At 39.4% G+C, this 19,793-nt stretch overlaps 1 pseudogene; it reads right to left on the bottom strand.

Moving 5' to 3' along the window:
* Positions 1–784: 784 nt before the first annotated feature.
* On the bottom strand, positions 785–7,270 carry LOC115287123 (annotated as a pseudogene).
* Positions 7,271–19,793: the final 12,523 nt, after the last annotated feature.

Below are 19,793 nucleotides of genomic sequence, written 5' to 3'. Positions count from 1 at the left end.
ACAGTTATCACAGCTATTTTGCAAGCCTTACTATCAGGTAGAGAGATTCCTCTTATTTTATTCAAAATAATTGGTCAAGGTTGTTTTAGCTATTCTATGACCTGTTTCTTCCTATAGAAATACCGGAATAAGCCTGTCTATGTCAACCAATAAAACTTGCTGGGATTTGTATAGAAATTGCATTAAAGTCATAGATCAATCTGGGGAGAAGTGACATCTCTACAGTGTTTAGTCTCCCTGTCCACAAACACAGTATGTCACTTCGTTTATTTAGATCTTCTTCGATTTATTTTATCACATTTTATAATTTTCGGAATACAGATCATGTTCATGCTTTTTAAAAATACATACCTAATGGGGTGCTTAGGTGGCTCAGTCGGTTAAGCATCTGACTTGATTCAGGTCATGATCTCACAGTTTGTGGGTTCAAGCCCTGCATTGGGTTCTGCGCTAACAGCTTAGAGCTTGGAGCCTGCTTCTGATTCTTGACTCCCTCAGTCTCTCTGCCCATTCTCCACTTGTGCGCTCTCTCTCTCTCTCTCTCTCTCTCTTTCTCTCAAAAAATAAATAAATAAATACCTATTTCATTTTCTTTGAAATGATGCAAATAATATTCTGTTTTAAATTTCATTTTCATGTTCATTGTTAGCATGTAGTTGTGTTGATCTCGTATCCTATGATTTTGTTGAAGAGTTCTAGGATGTTGTGGGTTTTTGGTTTTTTGGGTTTTTTGTAGTTTTATGGTTTTATTAACACAAATACGACATGCACTTAAGCTGTCTGTCTATTCATTCTCTTCACTGTGCAGCCTGGGTTTGGGATTACTGACTATGATGGACAGCTGGACTGCTCTTTCCACAATGGTTCTGAGGTTCTTGGAGGAGACATTGTGAGCAATCTCTGCATAGGAAGATTTGTTGCACATCAGTAGCGCTTCAAGCTCCTTGACATTGTGGACTAGGACCTTCCGGAAGCCACTGAACAGTGTGTGCTTTGTTTTCCTGCTGCCCCCATAACCATTGTTGGACATCAGGATCTGGCCCTTGAATCTTCTGCGCCCCCTCTTGTCAATGCCTCTGGCTATCTTCCAGTTGCACTTAATATTGACATGTCGATCTGACTGGTGCCAGATGAACTTGGTCCTCTTTCTAGTGATCTTGGGCTTCACCAGAGATCTGAGTGGGAGATGGCTGCCACCTCCATAGGCAGTGCCATGGAAATTTAAAAAGTATTTTGTTCTGTTTTGTAGATTCCTTGGGATTTTCTATGTAGACAATTATGTTACCTGCAAACAGGGAGAGTTTTATTTCTCCTTTTACAGTTTGTAATTTTTTCTTGACCTCTAGACTTGCTAGCAGTATATTGAATGATAGTAGTAAAAGAGGACATCCTTCGTATTCCCAGTCTTAAAGATAAAGCATTTGGTCTTTCACCATTAAGTATCATTTTAGACATAGGATGTGATCATAATCATAACATGATTTTTCTTCCTTTTTAAAAATTTTTAAATGTTTATTTTTTTTGAGAGAGAGCACAAGTGGGGGAGGGTCAGAAAAAGGGGGACAGAGGATCCAAAGCAGTCTCTTCTGACAGCGGTGAGCCTGATGTGGGGCTCGAACTCATGAACCACGAGATCATGACTTAAAGCCAAAGTCAGATGCACAACCAACTAAGTAACCCAGGTGGCCCTTTTTCCTTCCTTTTTGTAGATTTTATTTTAGAGAGAGAGAGAGAGAGTGTGTGTGTGTAGGGGATGGAGACAGACAGACAGAGAGAGAGAGAGAGAGAGAGAGAGAGAGAGAGAATCTTAAGCAGGCTCCATGCTCAGTGAGGAGCCTGACACAGGGCTTGATCCTATGACCCTGAGATCATGACCTTAGCCAAAATCAAGTCAGACACTCAACCAGCTGAGTGACCCAGGCACCTCTGATTTTTCTTCTTTAGCCTGTTGAAATGGTGGATTACATTAATTAACCCTCAAATGTCAAGCCAACTTTGCATACCTGATGTAATTCCCACTTGGTCATGGTATATAATTTTTTAAATAACATCTTGGATTAAATTTGCTAATATTTTGTTGAAATTTTTGTGTCTAAATATTACTGGCCTTATGACATGAGTTGGGAAGTATTCCTTCTGTTTCTATTTTCTGGAAGAAACTGTTTCTTTAAATGTTTGATAAAACTCTTCAGTGAAGTCATCTGGGTCTTGGGATTTCATTGGGGGATATTTTAAATTAAAAGTTCAATTTCTGGGGGGCACCTGGGTGGCTCAGTCAGTTGAGTATCCAACTCTTGATTTCGGTGTAAGTCATGATCTCACACTTTTGTGAGTCCAAGCCCTGCATTGGGCTATGGACTGATGGTGTGGAGCCTGCTTGGGATCTCTCTCTGCCCCTCTCCCACATATACTCTCTCTCTCTTTCAAAATAAAAAATATAGTAAAAATAAAATAAAAATAGAAGCTTTAAAATTCAATGTTTTAATGGCTATAAAATGACTTATGTTGTGTATTCCATCCTGACTGGGTCTGGTAGTTGGTCATTTTTAAGAAATTGTTCCAAAAAAGAAATTGGTCCATTTCTTTTAACTTGTCAAATTTATTAACATAAAACTGCTTATGGTATTCCCTTTAGGATTTGTATTATCATCCTTATTATTCTGTTTTGTGTCATCTTTTTAAAATCTTTGTCAGTCTTGCTAGATATTATAAATGTTATTATTTTTTTTGAAGAAACAGCTTTTTTAATCGATTTTCTCTGATCTCCCACTACCCTGAGATTAAGAATTGTATGTTCTACTGAGTGAGCCAATGAGGCACCTATTGTGTTTTTTTTAAGTTTCCTTCCACTTTGAAAACTTATTTTCCTCTTCTGTTTTTTAGTTAGTTAGTTAGTTAGTTAGTTAGTTAATTAGTTAGTTTTGAGAGAGAGAGAGAGAGAGAGAGAGAGAGAGCAAGTGGGGGAGGGGGGCAGAAGGAGAGAGGCAGAAAGAATCCCAAGCAGTGCAGAGCCAGACACAGAGCTCAATGCCACTAACTGTGAGATCACGACCTAAGCCAAAATCAAGAGTTAGACACTGAACCAAGAGAGCCATCAAGGTGCCCCTGGCTCTTCTATTTTTTATTTTTTTTAGGTATGAACGTAAATGACTGACTTAAGATCTTCATTTGCTTCTAATATGTTTAGTGCTAAAATTTTCCTCTCAGCACCACTTAGGCTGCATCACACATATTTTGATATGTTAAATTTTTACTTTTTATTGTTTGCATTCTTTAAAATTCCTGTTATGATTTCCCCTTTGACCCATGGGTTTAGAAGTATGTTGCTTAATCTCCCCATGTTTAGAGGTTTTCCTCTTATTCTTCTGGTACTGATTTCAATTTTACTGTACTATGGTAAAAATTACACTCTGTATGATTTCAGTTATTTAAAGTTGGTTGAAGTTTTTTTATGGCCCAAAATACGGTCTATCTTGGTAGGTGTCCCATGGTTACTTGAAAGCAAAATGTAAGTTCTGCTGTTATTTGGTGAAATAATGTATATATTTCAATTAACTCCCATTGGTTGAATGACAGGTGCTCAGATCTCCTGTGTCCTTGATGCTTTCTTTGTCTTGTAGTTATTTTGGTTGCTGAGAGGGAGAGTGCCTTTCTTTTAAGTTCATTGCTTATAATTTTATGGAGTTGCTATTGTGAAAAATTTTCTCCTATTTTCATTTTCTGGCACTTGTTGGTAATATTGAGAAAAGTTACTGATTCTTTCTTTTTAAATAATTTTTTTCAATTTTTTATTTATTTTTTATACAGAGAGAGACAGAGCATGAGAGGGGGAGGGGCAGAGAGAGGAGGAGACACAGAACCGGAAGCAGGCTCCAGGCTCTGAGCTGGCTGTCAGCACAGAGCCTGATGCGGGGCTGGAAGCCACGAACGTGAGATCTGACCTGAGCCGAAGTTGGAGGCTTAACCGACTGAGCCACCCAGGCGCCCCGAAAAGTGACTGATTCTTAAAATAATGTACCAAATGCTTTTATTAATTCTAACAGTTTTTTTTTTAAACAAGATTATCTTGGGTTTCTTTGGTTTCAATCAAGTCAGTAGCAAAAACCTTTATCTTGTCTTTTTCAATGTTGATACCATTTTTTTTCATTGGCTAGCAGCTCAAAGAAAACATTGAATGATACTTGAAATTGTGAGCTCCCTACCTGGATTCTAATTGTAATTGACATGGCTTTAGTATTTAACATTTTACAATAATATTTGCTCACTTGGGATCTTTGTTATGTAGTCTATTTTTTTGCAATTCTACCTGCTTTATAGTTTTATTACCAATGGCTACTGCATATGATAAAATGTCTTTTAAACAACTAGATATATATTTCTCCCCTTTATGGATGTAAAGAATTGTGTTGATACATTTTCTCAAACTCAATCATTCTTGTATTCCTAGATTCAACTTTGGTCACAAACCACTGGGTTTATAAGTAAGATTAATCTGTAGTTTTCTTTATTGCAATATATTCAAATTTGGTATTAAAGTTAAGCAGTTCAATAAAATAAATTGGGAAGATTTTCATTTTCTTTATTGTCTTAGAATGTTTAAATAACACTGGATTTATCAATTTTTAACATTTATAGAACTTGGTTCTTTTAAATAACTCTTTAATAACTTTTGGAAATTTCCTATGGTGACTCAGTTTCTTCTGTGGTTAATTTGGGTGATATTATCTCAATTTTATATTCATCTCTCCTCTCTAAATAGTTGTTTTCTTCATCATCCCTGGTCTGGCCTATTTCTCTTTTTCCATTAATAAGGCTCTATTAGGAATTTATTGACTTTATTATTTAAAAAAACAGCTTTTGAATTTATTTATCCTACTAATTTTTTTCTATTTCACTATGTTCAGGTTTATATTATCTTTATATTATAATATCTTTATGTTAACTCCATCGTTGCATTTTGGTTTATTTAGCTATTATTCTAATATCTTAGTTAATTTTTAAATTAACTAATTAATTAGGATTTCTTAATTCTAATTTTGTTCTTTCATTTTTGTTTCTCTTTTTTCATAATAAAGACATTCAGGTTTTCTCTGTGTTCAGGTTTTACTAAATTTCTTAGCTTTTGTTCTGCAGTGTTCTTTTCAAAGTGTTTTAGATAGTTTGTGATGTGGGGTGCCTAGATTGCTCAATTGGTTAAGCACCCAACTCTTGATTTCAGCTTAGGTCAGGATCTCATGGTTCATGGGATCAAGCCCCACATTGGGCTCTGCACTGGCAGTGTGGAGCCTGCTTAGGATTCTCTGTCTCCCTCTTTCTTTGCCTCTCCCTCACTCTCTCTCTCACTTTGTCTCAAAAATAAGTATTTTTTAAAAAGAATAGGTAGATTGTGATAGGACTGGTATTAAAAATATTGAACAATCAGTACTTGTGAACACCCACCAATCAGGATAGATATTAACCATTAACATCAGTATAGCTGTTATCAGTGCACATTAATGAATAGCAACTCCCACTTATAATTTCAGTTTTTATTCTTTCTTTGGACCAAAGATAATTTAGGGGTGTGGGGGTGTGTTTGTTCATTTCCAAGTAGTTATTTAATTCTACTACATTAATTTTTATGAGAATTAAATGAATTATTACATGTAAAATACTTAGAACAGCACCTGACATAATGCATTTTTAAGCAATGCCTGCACATATACTGCTAAATATATTTACTCTCAGTCACTTAAAAAAAATATTTCATAGATATATGTCCTTTTTTCTTGAGAAATGTAAGGGTCTATGTATGTATATTAAATATAGTATATTGATTAGTTTTTTCCAATTTCTTTATTTTTGCTTATTTTGTTCAATTCTGAAAAGGGTATGTTAAAATATCTCCATTTAATTGAATTTTTATGAGGTTTTTTCCCTCGTGTTTCCATTAGCTTTTATTTTATCTGTGTGGTTTCACACACTTTTTGACTCTCCCAAGTCCCTTATCTGTGACTGTGGGCTGGGTTTAGTTACTTGTTTCTAATAAATAGAACAATGCTATGTGACTTCTGTGGCTCCACCTGCCTCTGTCTTGAAGATAATTAGTTCTAGGGGAATCCAGCTACAATATCATGAGGATACTCAGGCAGTCCTAGAAGAGCTGGTGTGCAAAGGAACTGAGGCATCCGACCAATAGTCAACCAGCTTGCTGGCCGCGTGAGTGACCCAGTGGGGATGCAGATTCTGCAGCCTCAGTTAAGTCTTCAAATGACTGCAGCTCTGGTCCACATCATGGGTTCATCTTTAAGAGACTTCAAGCCAGAATCCCCCAGATAAGCCACTCTTGACCCACAAAAACTGTGAGAGATAATACATGCTTAGTGTTGTTTCAAGCCACTAAGTTTTTGGGGTAATTTGTTATGCAAATAACTAATACTGTGTATAAAAGTTCTACTCAGATTGATTTGTTAGGCAGTACTCTTTCTCAGGTCTTTTTCCCAACTGGTGGTATGTCTATGATATATTTTCTGAATCCTTAGGTACTTACAAATATCTTTCCAAACAAACAGGTAAATGATAACTTGCCTGGGTCTAGAATTCTTGGATTCTTTTTTTTTTTTAAGTTTATTTATTTTCAAGGGTGCCTGGGTGGCTCACTTGGGTAAGCACTGACCTCAGCACAGGTCATGATCTCACAGTTAATGAGTTCAAGCCCTGCATTGGGCTCTGTGCTAACATCTCTTCCCCTCCACTGCTTGTGCATGCATGCCCTCTCTCTCTCAAAAATAAATAAACATTAAAAATATTAAGTTTGTTTATTTTGATATGGGGTAGGGGCAGAGAGAGGGAAAGAGAGAATCCCAAGCAGGCTCTACACCTAGCACAGAGTCCAGTGCAGGGCTCTATCCCACAACTGTAAGATGATGACCTGAGCCAAAACCAAGAGTCAGATGGTTAACAGACTAAGTCACTTTGGCGCCTCAAGAATTCTTGAATTTCTGTACTTTTTTTCTCAGTACTTTGTAGTTTACTCCACTGTCTTTTAGCCACCAAAGTTGAAGATAAGTCACATGCTTGTATGATTATTTTTCTTTATAATTTACCTTTTTTTCCTTTCCTGGAAATGTATAAAATTTTCCCTTTCTCTTGAAGTTCAAGAATTTTACCAGTATATGCCTGGGTATGTTTCTCATTGATTGTGCCTGGAACTTTGCAAACCTCTTGAATTTGCAGACACTGGTCTTTTTTAACACAAAAATATGTTCTTCTATTATTACCTTTCCTCCATCTACTCATTTTCCTCCTTCTAGAAGCAATCCTTTAGGCTTTATATGCCAAATCTCTTCTCTTTTTAGTTTATTTGTCTGTTTATTATGATTTCTATCTCTTTGTACTTTTGCTCTGTCATGAGATATGTCTGCCACTGAATTTGCCATTGAGTATCTACAATGACCTTCGTTTTATTAAATTTTTAGTCTGACAATCCTGGTTTGATTTCTCTTCAGGGCATCTCTTTTATGCTGCACTTAGATCTCCTTTGGGTTCTTATTAGTTGTTGTTTTTTTTGTTTGTTTTGTTGTTGTTGTTGTTGTTGTTGTTGTTTGGTGTGCAGTTACTGTCTTTTCCAGCAACTCTATATAACATGAGGGAACTTAATCTAATTGTGTGATTTGTACTATTTCTTTGGAATTTAACTTCTTGGGAATAGCTGAAGTATCAGTGGCCCTGAGAACATGGAAGGAAAGTGGTCAATGATTGGATGATAGCATAGTGGCAGACATGTCCTCAGGAAGGAAAGAAGTCCTTCTGCTCTCTGACCTCTTCAACTTCTCATGGCCTCAGTTTGATTCCTCCCCAGGTGCTTGGGGTCATAGAGAATATACACAATTAAACAGGGCAGAAATCAACCTGCTCATAGGCCAACTATATTATGACATCACCATCAAGAAATCCAACTACCAAGGAAGGGTAGCATTTTCATGTCTTTGCATCAGGACTACCCCACCCTGTCCCCCGGCTTCTGTCCTACCCACAGTTTCAGAAAACATCACCTCGGGCCTATGACTCCCACTGCCCAGGTTCCCCCTGCCTCCTGACAGGGCTGGCAGATGAAGTTGGAATGTAGTTAGAGTTGGAAGTAGAGGGAATGTCGGAGACATTAGGCTTCATCTTTCCCTTGCATAAATTTGAAATGTTTTTCATATTCATCCATATCATCTTTCATGTGAAATGGATAGTGTGTGAATAAAGTCTTTGCAAGTCATCTAAACATAAAGACAAGACATATTTAGAACTAAGATTTCGAGGAACATTTAAAAAAATTTTTCTTAAGTTTATTTATTTTGAGAGAGAGAGATGAAGTGAGCAGGGGAGGGACAGAGACAGAGAGAATCCCCAGCAGGCTCCACACTGTCAGCATGAGGCTGATGTGGGGCTTGAACTCATGAACCCTGAGATCATGACCTTGAGCCGAAACCAAGAGTGGGATGCTTGACCCACTGAACCCTCAGGCGCCCCTCAAGGAACATTTTATATATTCCTTATGGAACTCAAACCAACCAAATGATTTTTGTTTAGACTCTCCAATGTGAATATTTGTATGTAGACATCAAGCATGAGAAAGGTCAAACCTGGCACGAAATCTTGACAAATGGCAGAATCTATGGTTTTAGGAATGGTTATTTGATCTGTACGCAAACCTCAGCATATTCTTCTTCTTTTTCGTCTCCTCTGGAAAGCTGTAATTTGAATTTAAGAGCAGTAGTTAGAAGCAAAATGCTAATCAAAATCAGAGAACCATGTATTACGCGATGAGGCTCTATGTAAAACACAATTCAGCACCCATCTTTGAAGACTTGAAGCACTTTTTCCAACCCCAGCATTAGTCCTGCATACATCCCACATTTCTTCTCGCGGATCTCAGGACTTTCCCAGATTGCTTCTCTTCTTAGCCATGGCCAGTTTAGTTTTTCTTCCAGAAATATTTTTTCCCCAAGGTAATCCAAGGTTACAGGGGGCTACTCCAGCTATTTTTGAAGCAATCACATGAGTCTTTTCATTTTAAGGGTTTTTTCACTGCTATACATTGAAAAACAGAATTACAAATAAACAGACACCGGAAGAGTTACAGAAGTTTAAGAATTTACCAAAAGATATGTGTCCCTAGGCCACAGTAAAATGTATCTGTGGCTAGGAGGCCTTACTTAGCCTCTCTCTTTGGTTGCTTACATTGAGAGTTGTAAGAGCAAGCCCCGGGGACCTACTTCTTCCATTTTCCATCACTCCGTGTTATTGCTTTGGCCGCAGCTCAGGAAGATCACCCTTCTCCTGCCCATGCTCTCAACTCCTCTCCTTTTCTATCATGCTGAGATATTCCAATTTTCTTATTTGAGTAGAACTTTTTGTGGGCCCTTGTAGTTCATACAAATGTCTACAGACATTTGAGGTGAGTCATTTACATCCCCAGTGAAGTTCTGTGTTTATAATCTTCACACAGGACATGTTGCTTCAGGCCATTCCTTAACATATATCACGGACTGAAGGAATCATGAAGGAATTCGTTCTTACTTTTCAGTAATAGTCACATGTAATTAACAGCTCCAGATCTAAGTGGGATGATGTAAGTTGGAGTAGAGGTTGAAAGAGAATTGGAATGATTATCCTAAAGTTCTGGAAAATAAGACTGTTAGAAAAGGTAGAGTTCATCCATCTTGATACTACTGGCATTTTGTGATCATTCTTTGGGGTGTAGTGTGTTTCTGAGTGTGTGTGCACGTGTATGTGCGTGTGTGTACGTGCATGTGCACATCTGTGTGCGTGTGCATATGTGTGCGCACATGCAGAACTCTCCTGTGCATTGCAGGCTAGTTTGCAGCATGACAAGCCTCTACCCATTAGATGCCAGTAGCATTTCCCCTCCAGTTGTCACAACCAAAGAAATCTGTAGACCTTGCCAAATGTCCCTGGGGGCAAAATCACTCCCAGTTGGGAAAGACTGGGTTAAGGGAGTTAAAACAGCACAAAGAAGGGCTTTTAGGGGTGCCTGGGTGGCTCAGGCGGTTGAGCATCCAACCCTTGAGATCATCTGGGGTCATGAACCCTGGGTCTTGGGATTCTCTCTCTCTCTCTCTCTTTCTCTCTCTCTCTCTGCCCCTCTCCCCAGCTCACGTGCTCTCTCTTAAAATAAAAAGAATTTTAAAAGAAGGGCTTTTAATTAGGGTGTCCAATTATATGAAGGGCTCTCACGCTGATGACAGTCATCAGCAGCTTTTTATTTCCAGAACAGAAGAATTTCAGCTCAAATGATTTGGATAAAATATAGTTGATTAATTTCTTGTGAAGCTTATTATGTAGCACATGGGTTACTAAGAAAGAATGAAATTCCTTCCTCTGCCAATCTTTAAAATGAGAAAAAAAACCCCTCTTCTTTCTAGGGTAATTTTGATGCAATCACACATTAGGGGAGATGTGCTAGAAGACCTTTCGGCCCGTATTCCCTGGGCTGGCACACTGCAGGAGCTGCCTGGGCTGCGCTGGCGCTACTGAGCACCAGCACCACCCCATGGGTCACGTGCGGCTCCTCCAAACAGACAGAAAGAAATGTGCATGCTTCTTATTATTTTGACAATATTAGAAACATTCAGGAATACACAAAATTGTCCTTCAGTATTTTCCTTTGAAGATATTTCTCCAGGGATTTGGAAGAAATGCGATTAGTTCTATGTTACATTTGGTATTATCTTATTCTGAATTATTTATTCACTTTAAGTGGTTAGAAGAAGTATTATCAGTGCTTTTTAAAGAACCATGGGATGAGACTGTGGAGTCTGTGTAAAAGGAGAGTCTATTGCCTTAAAAAGAAGCTACTAGAAAGAGAAAGAAATTGCTTTATACCTCTTAAAGCTTTAAACTCCTACCTCATTCCAGAAGGATTTAAGGATGATTCCTGATAATCACCAAATTTCAAAGCTCTTGAATCTGCAGGAATATTAGTTACTTGGTAATGTATGAGAAAGAATTCTTTTTTAAAATTTTTTAATGTTTTTTAAAATTTATTTTATTTTTTTAATTTTTTTTATTTTTTTATTTTATATTTGACACAGAGAGAGACAGTGTGAGCAGGGGAGGGTCAGAGAGAGAGGGAGCTACAGAATCTGAAGCAGCCTCCAGGCTCTGAGCTACCAGTCAGCACAGAGCCCGATGCGGGACTTGAACCCACGAACTATGAGATTTGACCTGAGCCGAAGCCGGACGCTTAATCGACTGAGCCACCCAGGAGCCCCTTAAAATTTATTTTTGAGAGAGAGAGAGAGAGAGAGAGAGAGAGAGAGAGACAGCGTGAGCAGGGGAGGGTCAGAGAGAGAGGGAGACACAGAATCCGAAGCAGGCTCCAGGCTCTGAGCTAGCTGTCATGGGGCTGGAACCCATGAACTCTGAGATCATGACCTGAGCCAAAGTCAGACGCTTAACCGGCTGAGCCACCCAGGCGCCCTGAGAAAGAATTCTTGAAGCCCGTAATCAAACTAGAGCTTCAAATTCTGGAAGTACAGTATGGAACAATGATGCCTTGTGTGTATCTTTGCTATTTGATAATAGCTCATTCATTTAAATACATGAACCAGTCAGATAACTTACTTGCTTTTTTAAAATTATTTGAGGGGCACCTGGTTGGCTCGGTTAGTCTGGCATCTGACTTTGGCTCAGATCATGATCTCATGGTCAGTGAGTTTGAGCCCTGTTTTGGGCTCTGTGCTGACAGCTCAGAGCCTGAAGCTGCTTCGAATTCTATGTCTCCCTCTTCCTCCCTCCCTCCCCTGCTCACACACTCTCTCTCTGTTTCTTTTAAACATAAACATTAAAAAGTTTTTTAATTATTTTAATGTTTTGTTGTATAAGTTTACATTTTGGAGATTTAGAAATAGTCTCGAATATCAGTTAGGGTTCTTCTTATTGCAAGTTACAGAAAACCCACTACAAACTAGAGTAAGGATAAAAATAAAAGAAAACAAAAATGGAAAAGAGGATTCACTGCATCTTGTAGCTTAGAAGCCCCAGTGTACAGCAGATGCCAAACACGGCTGGATCCTGGACTTAAAATAAAATGGTTTTAACCATCATACTCCAGGTAGCAAGATGGCTGCAGAATTAAAGGAGAGTCTGCTTTTCTAGTGGCTGAAATGAAAATCGTGTGCCCATTCCTGATCCAGTCATTGTTGTCTAAGGAATGTGATATTCTAACCAGCTGGGCTAGTTAGGTCACAAGTCACCCCTGGGTCCAAGAACGGAAGCACACCCACAGAACCACACCGACTGAAAGGAAGAAGGATTCCCCACAAAACAGAATTGTTACTGGAAGTAGAGTGAATGATGTTAGGCAGCCAAGAAGAAATGTCCATCACATATATATTACCTATATTTGGGTATTTCACTAAAACTCTTAGTTTAGGACACATGATCATTGTGATATACAGTGATAGCTTTTATTTAGAATTATTGGAGCAAAGACTGTCAATAGTTTCCCACTATACACTTTCCTCTTCCTCCAAATTCTTTTAAAAAATTCTTTTTGATGTTTTACTAATTTTTGAGAGAGAGAGAAAGACACAGAGAGACAGAGAGAGAGAGAGAGAGAGAGAGAGAGAGAGAGAGAGAGTGCTAGTAGAGAAGGAGCAGAGACAGAGGGAGACACAGATTCCAGCCTCTGAGCTGTCAGCACAGAGCCTGACATGGGGCTCGAACTAATGGACCGTGATGAGATCATGACCTGAGCCAAAGTCAGATGCTTAACCGTCTTCTTCCAATTTCTTAAGGAAATCTTTATCCAGGCACATGGCTACCCGGAATAAACACTACAGTTCTCAGTTCCCTTACTGGGATGGGTAGCCACGTCACAAAGTTCTAACCAAAAACCAGAAAGATGCGAATAGAAGTGATGGGTATAATTTCCATGTCAAATCCTAAAAGGGAAAGTGGATTTGGTTACTCTTTTATATCAATATATATTTATTACATATATAGTTACATTAATAATATAAAATATATTTCTTATATATTTTTAAATGATATACATTATTAAATATTATAGTAAATATATATTAATACATATTGCCAACATTTTAAAGAGCAAGAAATGTTTAACCAGGGGAAGACTTAAAATAATGGCTTTACAACCATTTTAAAAAGATTTTAGCATGCATGCTCTCTTTTTAACCACTGAAATAAGTTTTTAATTTCAATGAGGCATCACAAGAGTTAACACTTTTCCAAACTACTAGCCTTTCCTGCTCTAACGTGCTGATATTGCCCAAAAGGAAGGCATTCTCCTCATTCTGCTTCCACATTCGCTAGACTCCAGGTAAGAGTTTGATGCCTTAGGGGGGATGAGAAAGCCGTCTTCAAGAATTAAAGTGCTGTCTCTGGAGATGGGCAGATGTGTTCTTGTGCAACAACAATAAAACTTCATAGCCAACATCACCAAATATGGACTATGGCTGAGGTTTTCTATTTTTGGACATGTTTAAATAGAGTGGATGATTATTTATTAGAGGTGCTGCTGAAGGGGCCTTTCCACCTGTAATTTGGATTTCAAGATTCAGATCCACCTGAAAAGTGATCCTGAGGCATATGTAGCTGGGAGGCCAGGAGGCTCTCTGGCTGCCTTGGAATTAAAACTGCACAACATGGGGATGTCTCGGTGGCTCAGTCAGTTGAGGGTCTGACTTTGGCTCATGTCATGATCTCATGGTCAGTGATTTCAACCCCTGCGTCGGGCTCTGTGCTGACTAGAGCCTGGAGCCTGCTTTGGATTCTGCCTCCCTCTCTCTCTTTCCCTCTTCCACTCATGCTCTATTCTCTTTGTCTCTCAAAAATGAATAAATGTTAAAAACTTTTTTTAAACTGCACAAAATGGCTTCCTTGTTTGGTTGGAAATATTTGGTCTTCTAAACTCTCAGTCATTCATATTAAAACACTCTGAAAAAAAAAACCAAGGACAAAACAAACAAAAAACCAAATGTCACCATCTCAATCCAAGCTGTGCTGTAGTCCACCTCTACTAGCCGATTATCTGGAATTGACGGTATGAAAAACCAAACGTCTAAAGCTCAAGGATGACAGTAAATTTGTGAAGCTTGTGATATTTGATTTTGGAGTTTTCCCTTTCTTTGTATGATCTCCCCTTTTCTGGGCACTTTAAACAAAGTATCATCATTTTTAAGATTTAGGTGCTTTACGGATGCCTGCCCTTGAGAAAATGAGCTCACAAACTCAGTTAAGGTTGAGACTCAGTGATTGATGAGGTTTAATGTGCTGACTTTTGGGAGTGTTCTACTCAAGACAAGAAGGGTTAACTAAGAGGTACCCCTTTGTAATGGTAGGATTGACACCAACAAAAGTCAATGAGAGTAGGTGGGCTGTGATCCTGTTTTTGCCTTTACTAGGGACAGACATTTTGGCAGCTCTTGAAATTTTTTTTTTTTTTACAATCAGTTTGTTTAAATCAAGAACCAAATAAGGGTGGCATATTACATTTAGTTTATCTGTCTCTTTTAGACTGGGTTCCTCCTCTGTTTCTGTCGTTCTCCCTTTTTTTTCCTTGTCATTTTTCCTTTTTATCTAAGATCTGAATTCTGCTAATTGCATCCCACCAATGTTGTTTAAAGGACTCCTGTGTCTTACATTGTCTGTAAAAGAATACATCTTCAGGCGCAATCAGAGTTAGGTTTGATTTGTTGGCATGAATATTTTGTGAGCGGTTTGGGCCCTTTCATCAGAAAGCACAGAATATTTGATTGCCTCTCTCTGTGATGCTAAGTTTGATCCGCAGATTCAGGCAAAGCCAGTGAATCATGCACTATCAAGTTCTCTGTCAGTTTTTCCTCTAATGCTTTTAGGAGCCATTGATGATCTTTTCTTACATCCATTATTTCATTAGAGGTCCCCACACAGTGATACTGTAATTCTATTATGCCTGCTTCATTTATTAAAAAGAAACTTTATTTCATCAACTAATGGTTGCCTTCATATATGGTTTGTACAAGAAAGACAGGCAATTGTTTGACTCTTCCTTCTTATTTATGAAGTTTTAGAATTATAAGTTGGTTCCCAAAAGAAAAATACTGCTCTTTCTCCTCTCAACAAGGCTAAATGTGGGGGGAGCAATTTTGTCACTAACTACCCAGACTTAGCACAGAGTGGTTAGAGGCTCAGTTCCACAAGACTGTCCCCAACTTCAGATCTAGATGCAAAGTTCAGGTACTGATACCAGCTAGTCCGCAAGGCTCAACCTTTATTGTTTACCTGCATGTACCCACCAACCTTTGTCACCTATTTTTTCTTAAGCTCTTCTGTCCCATTTATCTCTTAACTCAGGCAAAAGACTCTCTGGGCATAACACCCCATAATGGAAACTGAAATTACCCCTCAAGCAATAACTACTGCCTGGCGGAAGAGCTCTAGCTGGCCCAGACTCCCCGACTAGTTTGAACTAAGCCCCCAACCCGTGTCTACACAGATGGGCCAAGCAGTGACCTCCAGACTGACCCACAATTCCCTTTAGCTCATTATAATACCAAAATCTCGGCCCAAGGAAGAGTACAAGCCTCATTTACATAACATACAATGTATGTAATAGGCATGCTTCCTGAAGGCTCATGTGCAACCTTATGCCCACCTCTACATATGATGACAAGGCTACTCTATCTAAATATTCATCCTAGGGGTGCCTGGGTGGGCCAGTTGGTTGGGTAGCTGACTCTTGATTTAGTGCAGATCATAATCTCAGGGTTGTGGGATCGAGCTCCATGTCCAGCTCTGCACTAGGCATGAAACCTGCTTGGGATTCTCCCTCTCTCTCTCTCTCTCTCAAGCATAAATAAATAAATAAATAAATAAATAAACAAACAAACAAATATTCATCCTAACCCTAAATAAAAGGAACCCCTTTACCCCTGTTTGGGGAGACACAGCAGCTTTGGAAGTTATCCTGGGGATCTCCTTATTGCTGCGAATAGTTTCCTTTGTGCAATAACTCACCTAGCGTAGTTTCCATCAGCGCCTCACCAAGGAGGAAATTCATGTTAGTTTGATTACAGTACCTGTGCTTCTGACCAAATGGCTACAAATCAAGGGTTTTCACAACCCTCCCCTCCGGTTTGATGGTTTGCTGTAGTGACTCACAGACCTCGGATCAGCTAAATGGAACAGCCGTGGAGAGGGAGTGTGGACCTTCCATGCCCTCTCTGGACACATCACTTTCCCAGCATTCTGGTGTGTTCACCAACCCAGAAACTCTCTGAATCCTGCTGTTTAGATTTTTAATGGTGGTTTCATTCTGTGGGCATAACTGACTAAATGGCCGTTGATAATTAAGTCCATCTCCAGCCTCTCTCTCATCCCCCAAGGCCAGAAGTGGTGCTAAAAGTCTGACCCTCCAATCAGGTGGTTGGTTCCCCAGACAACCAGTCCTCCGAAATCCCATAGGTAAGGGTTTTTCAAAGCCACATCATTAACATCAATTTAGGTGTAATTGAAAAGGGCTTGTTATAAAAGAACAAAAGATGATTCTCTCTCTCCTATCGCTCAGGAAATTTCTAGGGTTTTCGGAGCTCTGTGCCAGGAACCCAGTGCACAGATCCAGTACATATTTCTTATGTCACAGTTCTCTGGCATCTTCCAAAGATGACTCATTGTGGTTTCTTTTTTTCTTGCCTTTTTTTTTTCCATCATCATGAAATCTATCTGACATGAAATGTTGGGGTTCAGGAGTGAATGATCAAGAAAGAACTCTTGAGATGCTTTCAGTACAAAAAGGGTGGTTTTCTTAAAGCACAAGGACAGGACCTGTAGGCAGAACAGCTGCACTGGGGTTCTGAGGGATGACTAATCATATCCTTTCAGGTTGGGAGGGGGTTTGGGATAGTGACAATTTCTACAGAATTTGGAAGCAAGTTTTCCAGGATCCTGAGGAGCTAGCTTCTGTTAGGATAAAATCATTTACTACTGTCCAGTAAATCCTGAGTCATGAGGACCTTCGGATGTAAATCAGTGGGCCATTTGCTTGGAAGATGATTGCTAACACATATCCTGGTTGCAGGGCGAGGAAGAAGGTAGAGATAAAGAAGTTTCCAAAAAGATTTTTACAGGACTCTGGAATTAGGGTTAATGTCAAGCTAAGGTTGCATTGAGGCAGCTAAGCTCCTTGAGGAAGGAGCTGGGCTATAAGTTGTAAAGAAGTTTAATTTTTTTTCTTCTGCCTTTGTTATCCACATCACTCTCTACCTATAAGATGAACATAAGTAACGCTAGGTAAAATGATTACCAATACACTCTTTTTAAAATTTTTACATCGTAAAAGGAAACCAAGTCCATATCCTACTGTATTACACATTTAAGCCACCATGGTGTTTTTGTCCACACCAGCTCCTATAACAAAATACCGCAGCCTGGGTAGACTATCAGCAATGGACATTTACTTTCACAGTTTTGGAGACTAGAAGTCCAAGATTATCATCCCACATACACCAATAAAGGGTATATCGTGAGGGTCTACATCCTGGTTCATTGGTTCTCTCCCTGTGTCCTCACATGCTGAAAGGGGCAGGGGCTCTCTGTAGGGTCTCTTCTATAACATGTTAATCCCACTCATGAGGACTCCACCCTCATGCCCCAAAGCACCTTGCATAGACCTCTCCTCCTAATATTATCACACTGGGCATTAGGTTTTCAACACATGAACTTTAGGAGAATACAGACATTCAGGTCATAGCATACAGGTTTGTTTGTTTTTGCAAGTCACTGAAAAGTAAACTAAATACTGTTTGTTTTAGTAACAAGGTGAAAAATTAAAATTAAGAAATTATAGACGGGGTGCGTGGGTGGGTCAGTCAGTTAAGCGTCCAACTTTGGCTCAGGTTTGGAGGCTATCACGATTCATGAGTTTAAACCTAACGTCGGGCTCTGTGCTGACAGCTCAGAGCCTGGAGCCTCTTCTGATTCTGTGTCTCCATCTCTCTCTCTGTCCCTGCCCCCTCTCAAAAATAAATAAGTATTAACAAAATTTTAAATTTTTTGTTTTTAGTGTTTTATTTATTTTTGAGACAGAGAGAGGCAGAGCATGAGCGGGGAGGGGCAGAGAGAGAGGGAGACACAGAATCTGAAGCAGGCTCCAGACTCTGGGCCGTCAGCACAGAGCCTGACGCGGGGCTGGAACACACGAACGTGCGATCATGACCTGAGCGGAAGCCGGACGCTTAACCGACTGAGCCACCCAGGCGTCCCAACAAAATTTAAAAAAGAAATTATAGACATACAAATTGATACTGGCCTACTTAGGTAAAGATGTAAGCAAGTGAGGTAAAGATGCATCTGCCACATTTATAGAAAAATTTTATTTGACTCAGGAAATGTAGCTTCTTCACATTTCTCAAATTCGAAGTCTAATCCAGAAATATTTGTAATGCGTTTTCAAGATGTTGTTATTTGGAGGAATCCAAATGGACTATTTCTCTAATTCTTTCACCTTACAGAGAAACGTGCCATCCAGGCTGGCAGTGTGAGGTTTTGTATGACTCAACCTTATAAAAAGTACTTTAGGTGTAGGGACAAACATTATTAAGATGGAAAATATGAGGGTCCAGGAACTCTCTTGACCCCCCAAATATCTGCAAATGGCACTTCCTAACAGCTTTCACTACTCTGAGAGCCACAGTTACCTTGAGCTGGAAGATCATTTAAACTGATAATTTAGTAGAGTATTAAATCCTTATAAGTCATTCAAAAAAATTTTTAGTGTTTATTTGTTTTGGGGGGGGTGCAGAGCGAGAGGGAGACAGAATCCAAAGCAGGCTCCAGGCTCTGAGCTGTCAGCACAGACAGCTCAGCCCCACAAATTGTGAGATCATGACCTGAGCCGAAGTTGGATGCTTAACCGACTGAGCCACCCAGATGCCCTAAATCCTTGTAAGTCATTCAAAGACATATTTTGATGTGCCAAGTATTGCAAAGGTGAAATCCAAAGTAGAACCCAGGACCTCTGTCTTAAAGGAATTACAGTAGAGTGGTAAGGCAGACAGGAAACAGGCAAGCAATGTCCGTGAAGGACTCTGATGGAGCCTGATTTTTCCCCCTCCAAAATAATTATGTAATAACCCTGAGTGAAAACATGTATCTTGTATTTGACTGTATTAGCATTTCCCTGACACTCACTCCACCAGTCTTTTGCTTAAGCATAGTCTCCAAGGGGTACAAACACAATGACATCCTTGGCTCTTGCCACAACTGAAGCCCTTCCAGAGCTAATGCTCTGTCTGACAGCGGTTTCTAGCACAGTTCTGGATCTGCCTGCCATCATGTACCCTCCTTGGAATTCAGGGGAAGTCAAAAGTGATCAATTAATATTGAAAAGATTATTTATGTAAGTGGTCACGGAAACCAGCATGTTTCCCCGAAAAAATCTTTTTATTTTTCTTTCTTTAGCTCCAGACCCTGTGTTTAAAATGTTTTTAATGTTTATTTATTTTTGACACACACACACACACACACACACACACACACACACACACACACACACACACAGAGCGTGAGTGGAGGAGGGGCAGAGAGAGAGGAAGACACAGAATCCAGGCTCCAGGCTCTGAGCTGTCAGCACTGAGTCCAATGTGAGGCTCGAACTCATGAACCACAAGATAGTGACCTGAACCAAAGTCAGATGCTTAACTTACTGAGCCACCCAGGCGCCCCCAGACCCTGTGATTAGATGAAACCATCCTTTGATATACAAATAAAGGCTGTCATCATTTCCAATTTTCAGGGGC

This window comes from Suricata suricatta, chromosome 3 (assembly GCF_006229205.1).
Source record: "Suricata suricatta isolate VVHF042 chromosome 3, meerkat_22Aug2017_6uvM2_HiC, whole genome shotgun sequence".
Taxonomy (NCBI): domain Eukaryota; kingdom Metazoa; phylum Chordata; class Mammalia; order Carnivora; family Herpestidae; genus Suricata; species Suricata suricatta.
This window is presented reverse-complemented; position numbering and strand designations above follow the sequence as displayed.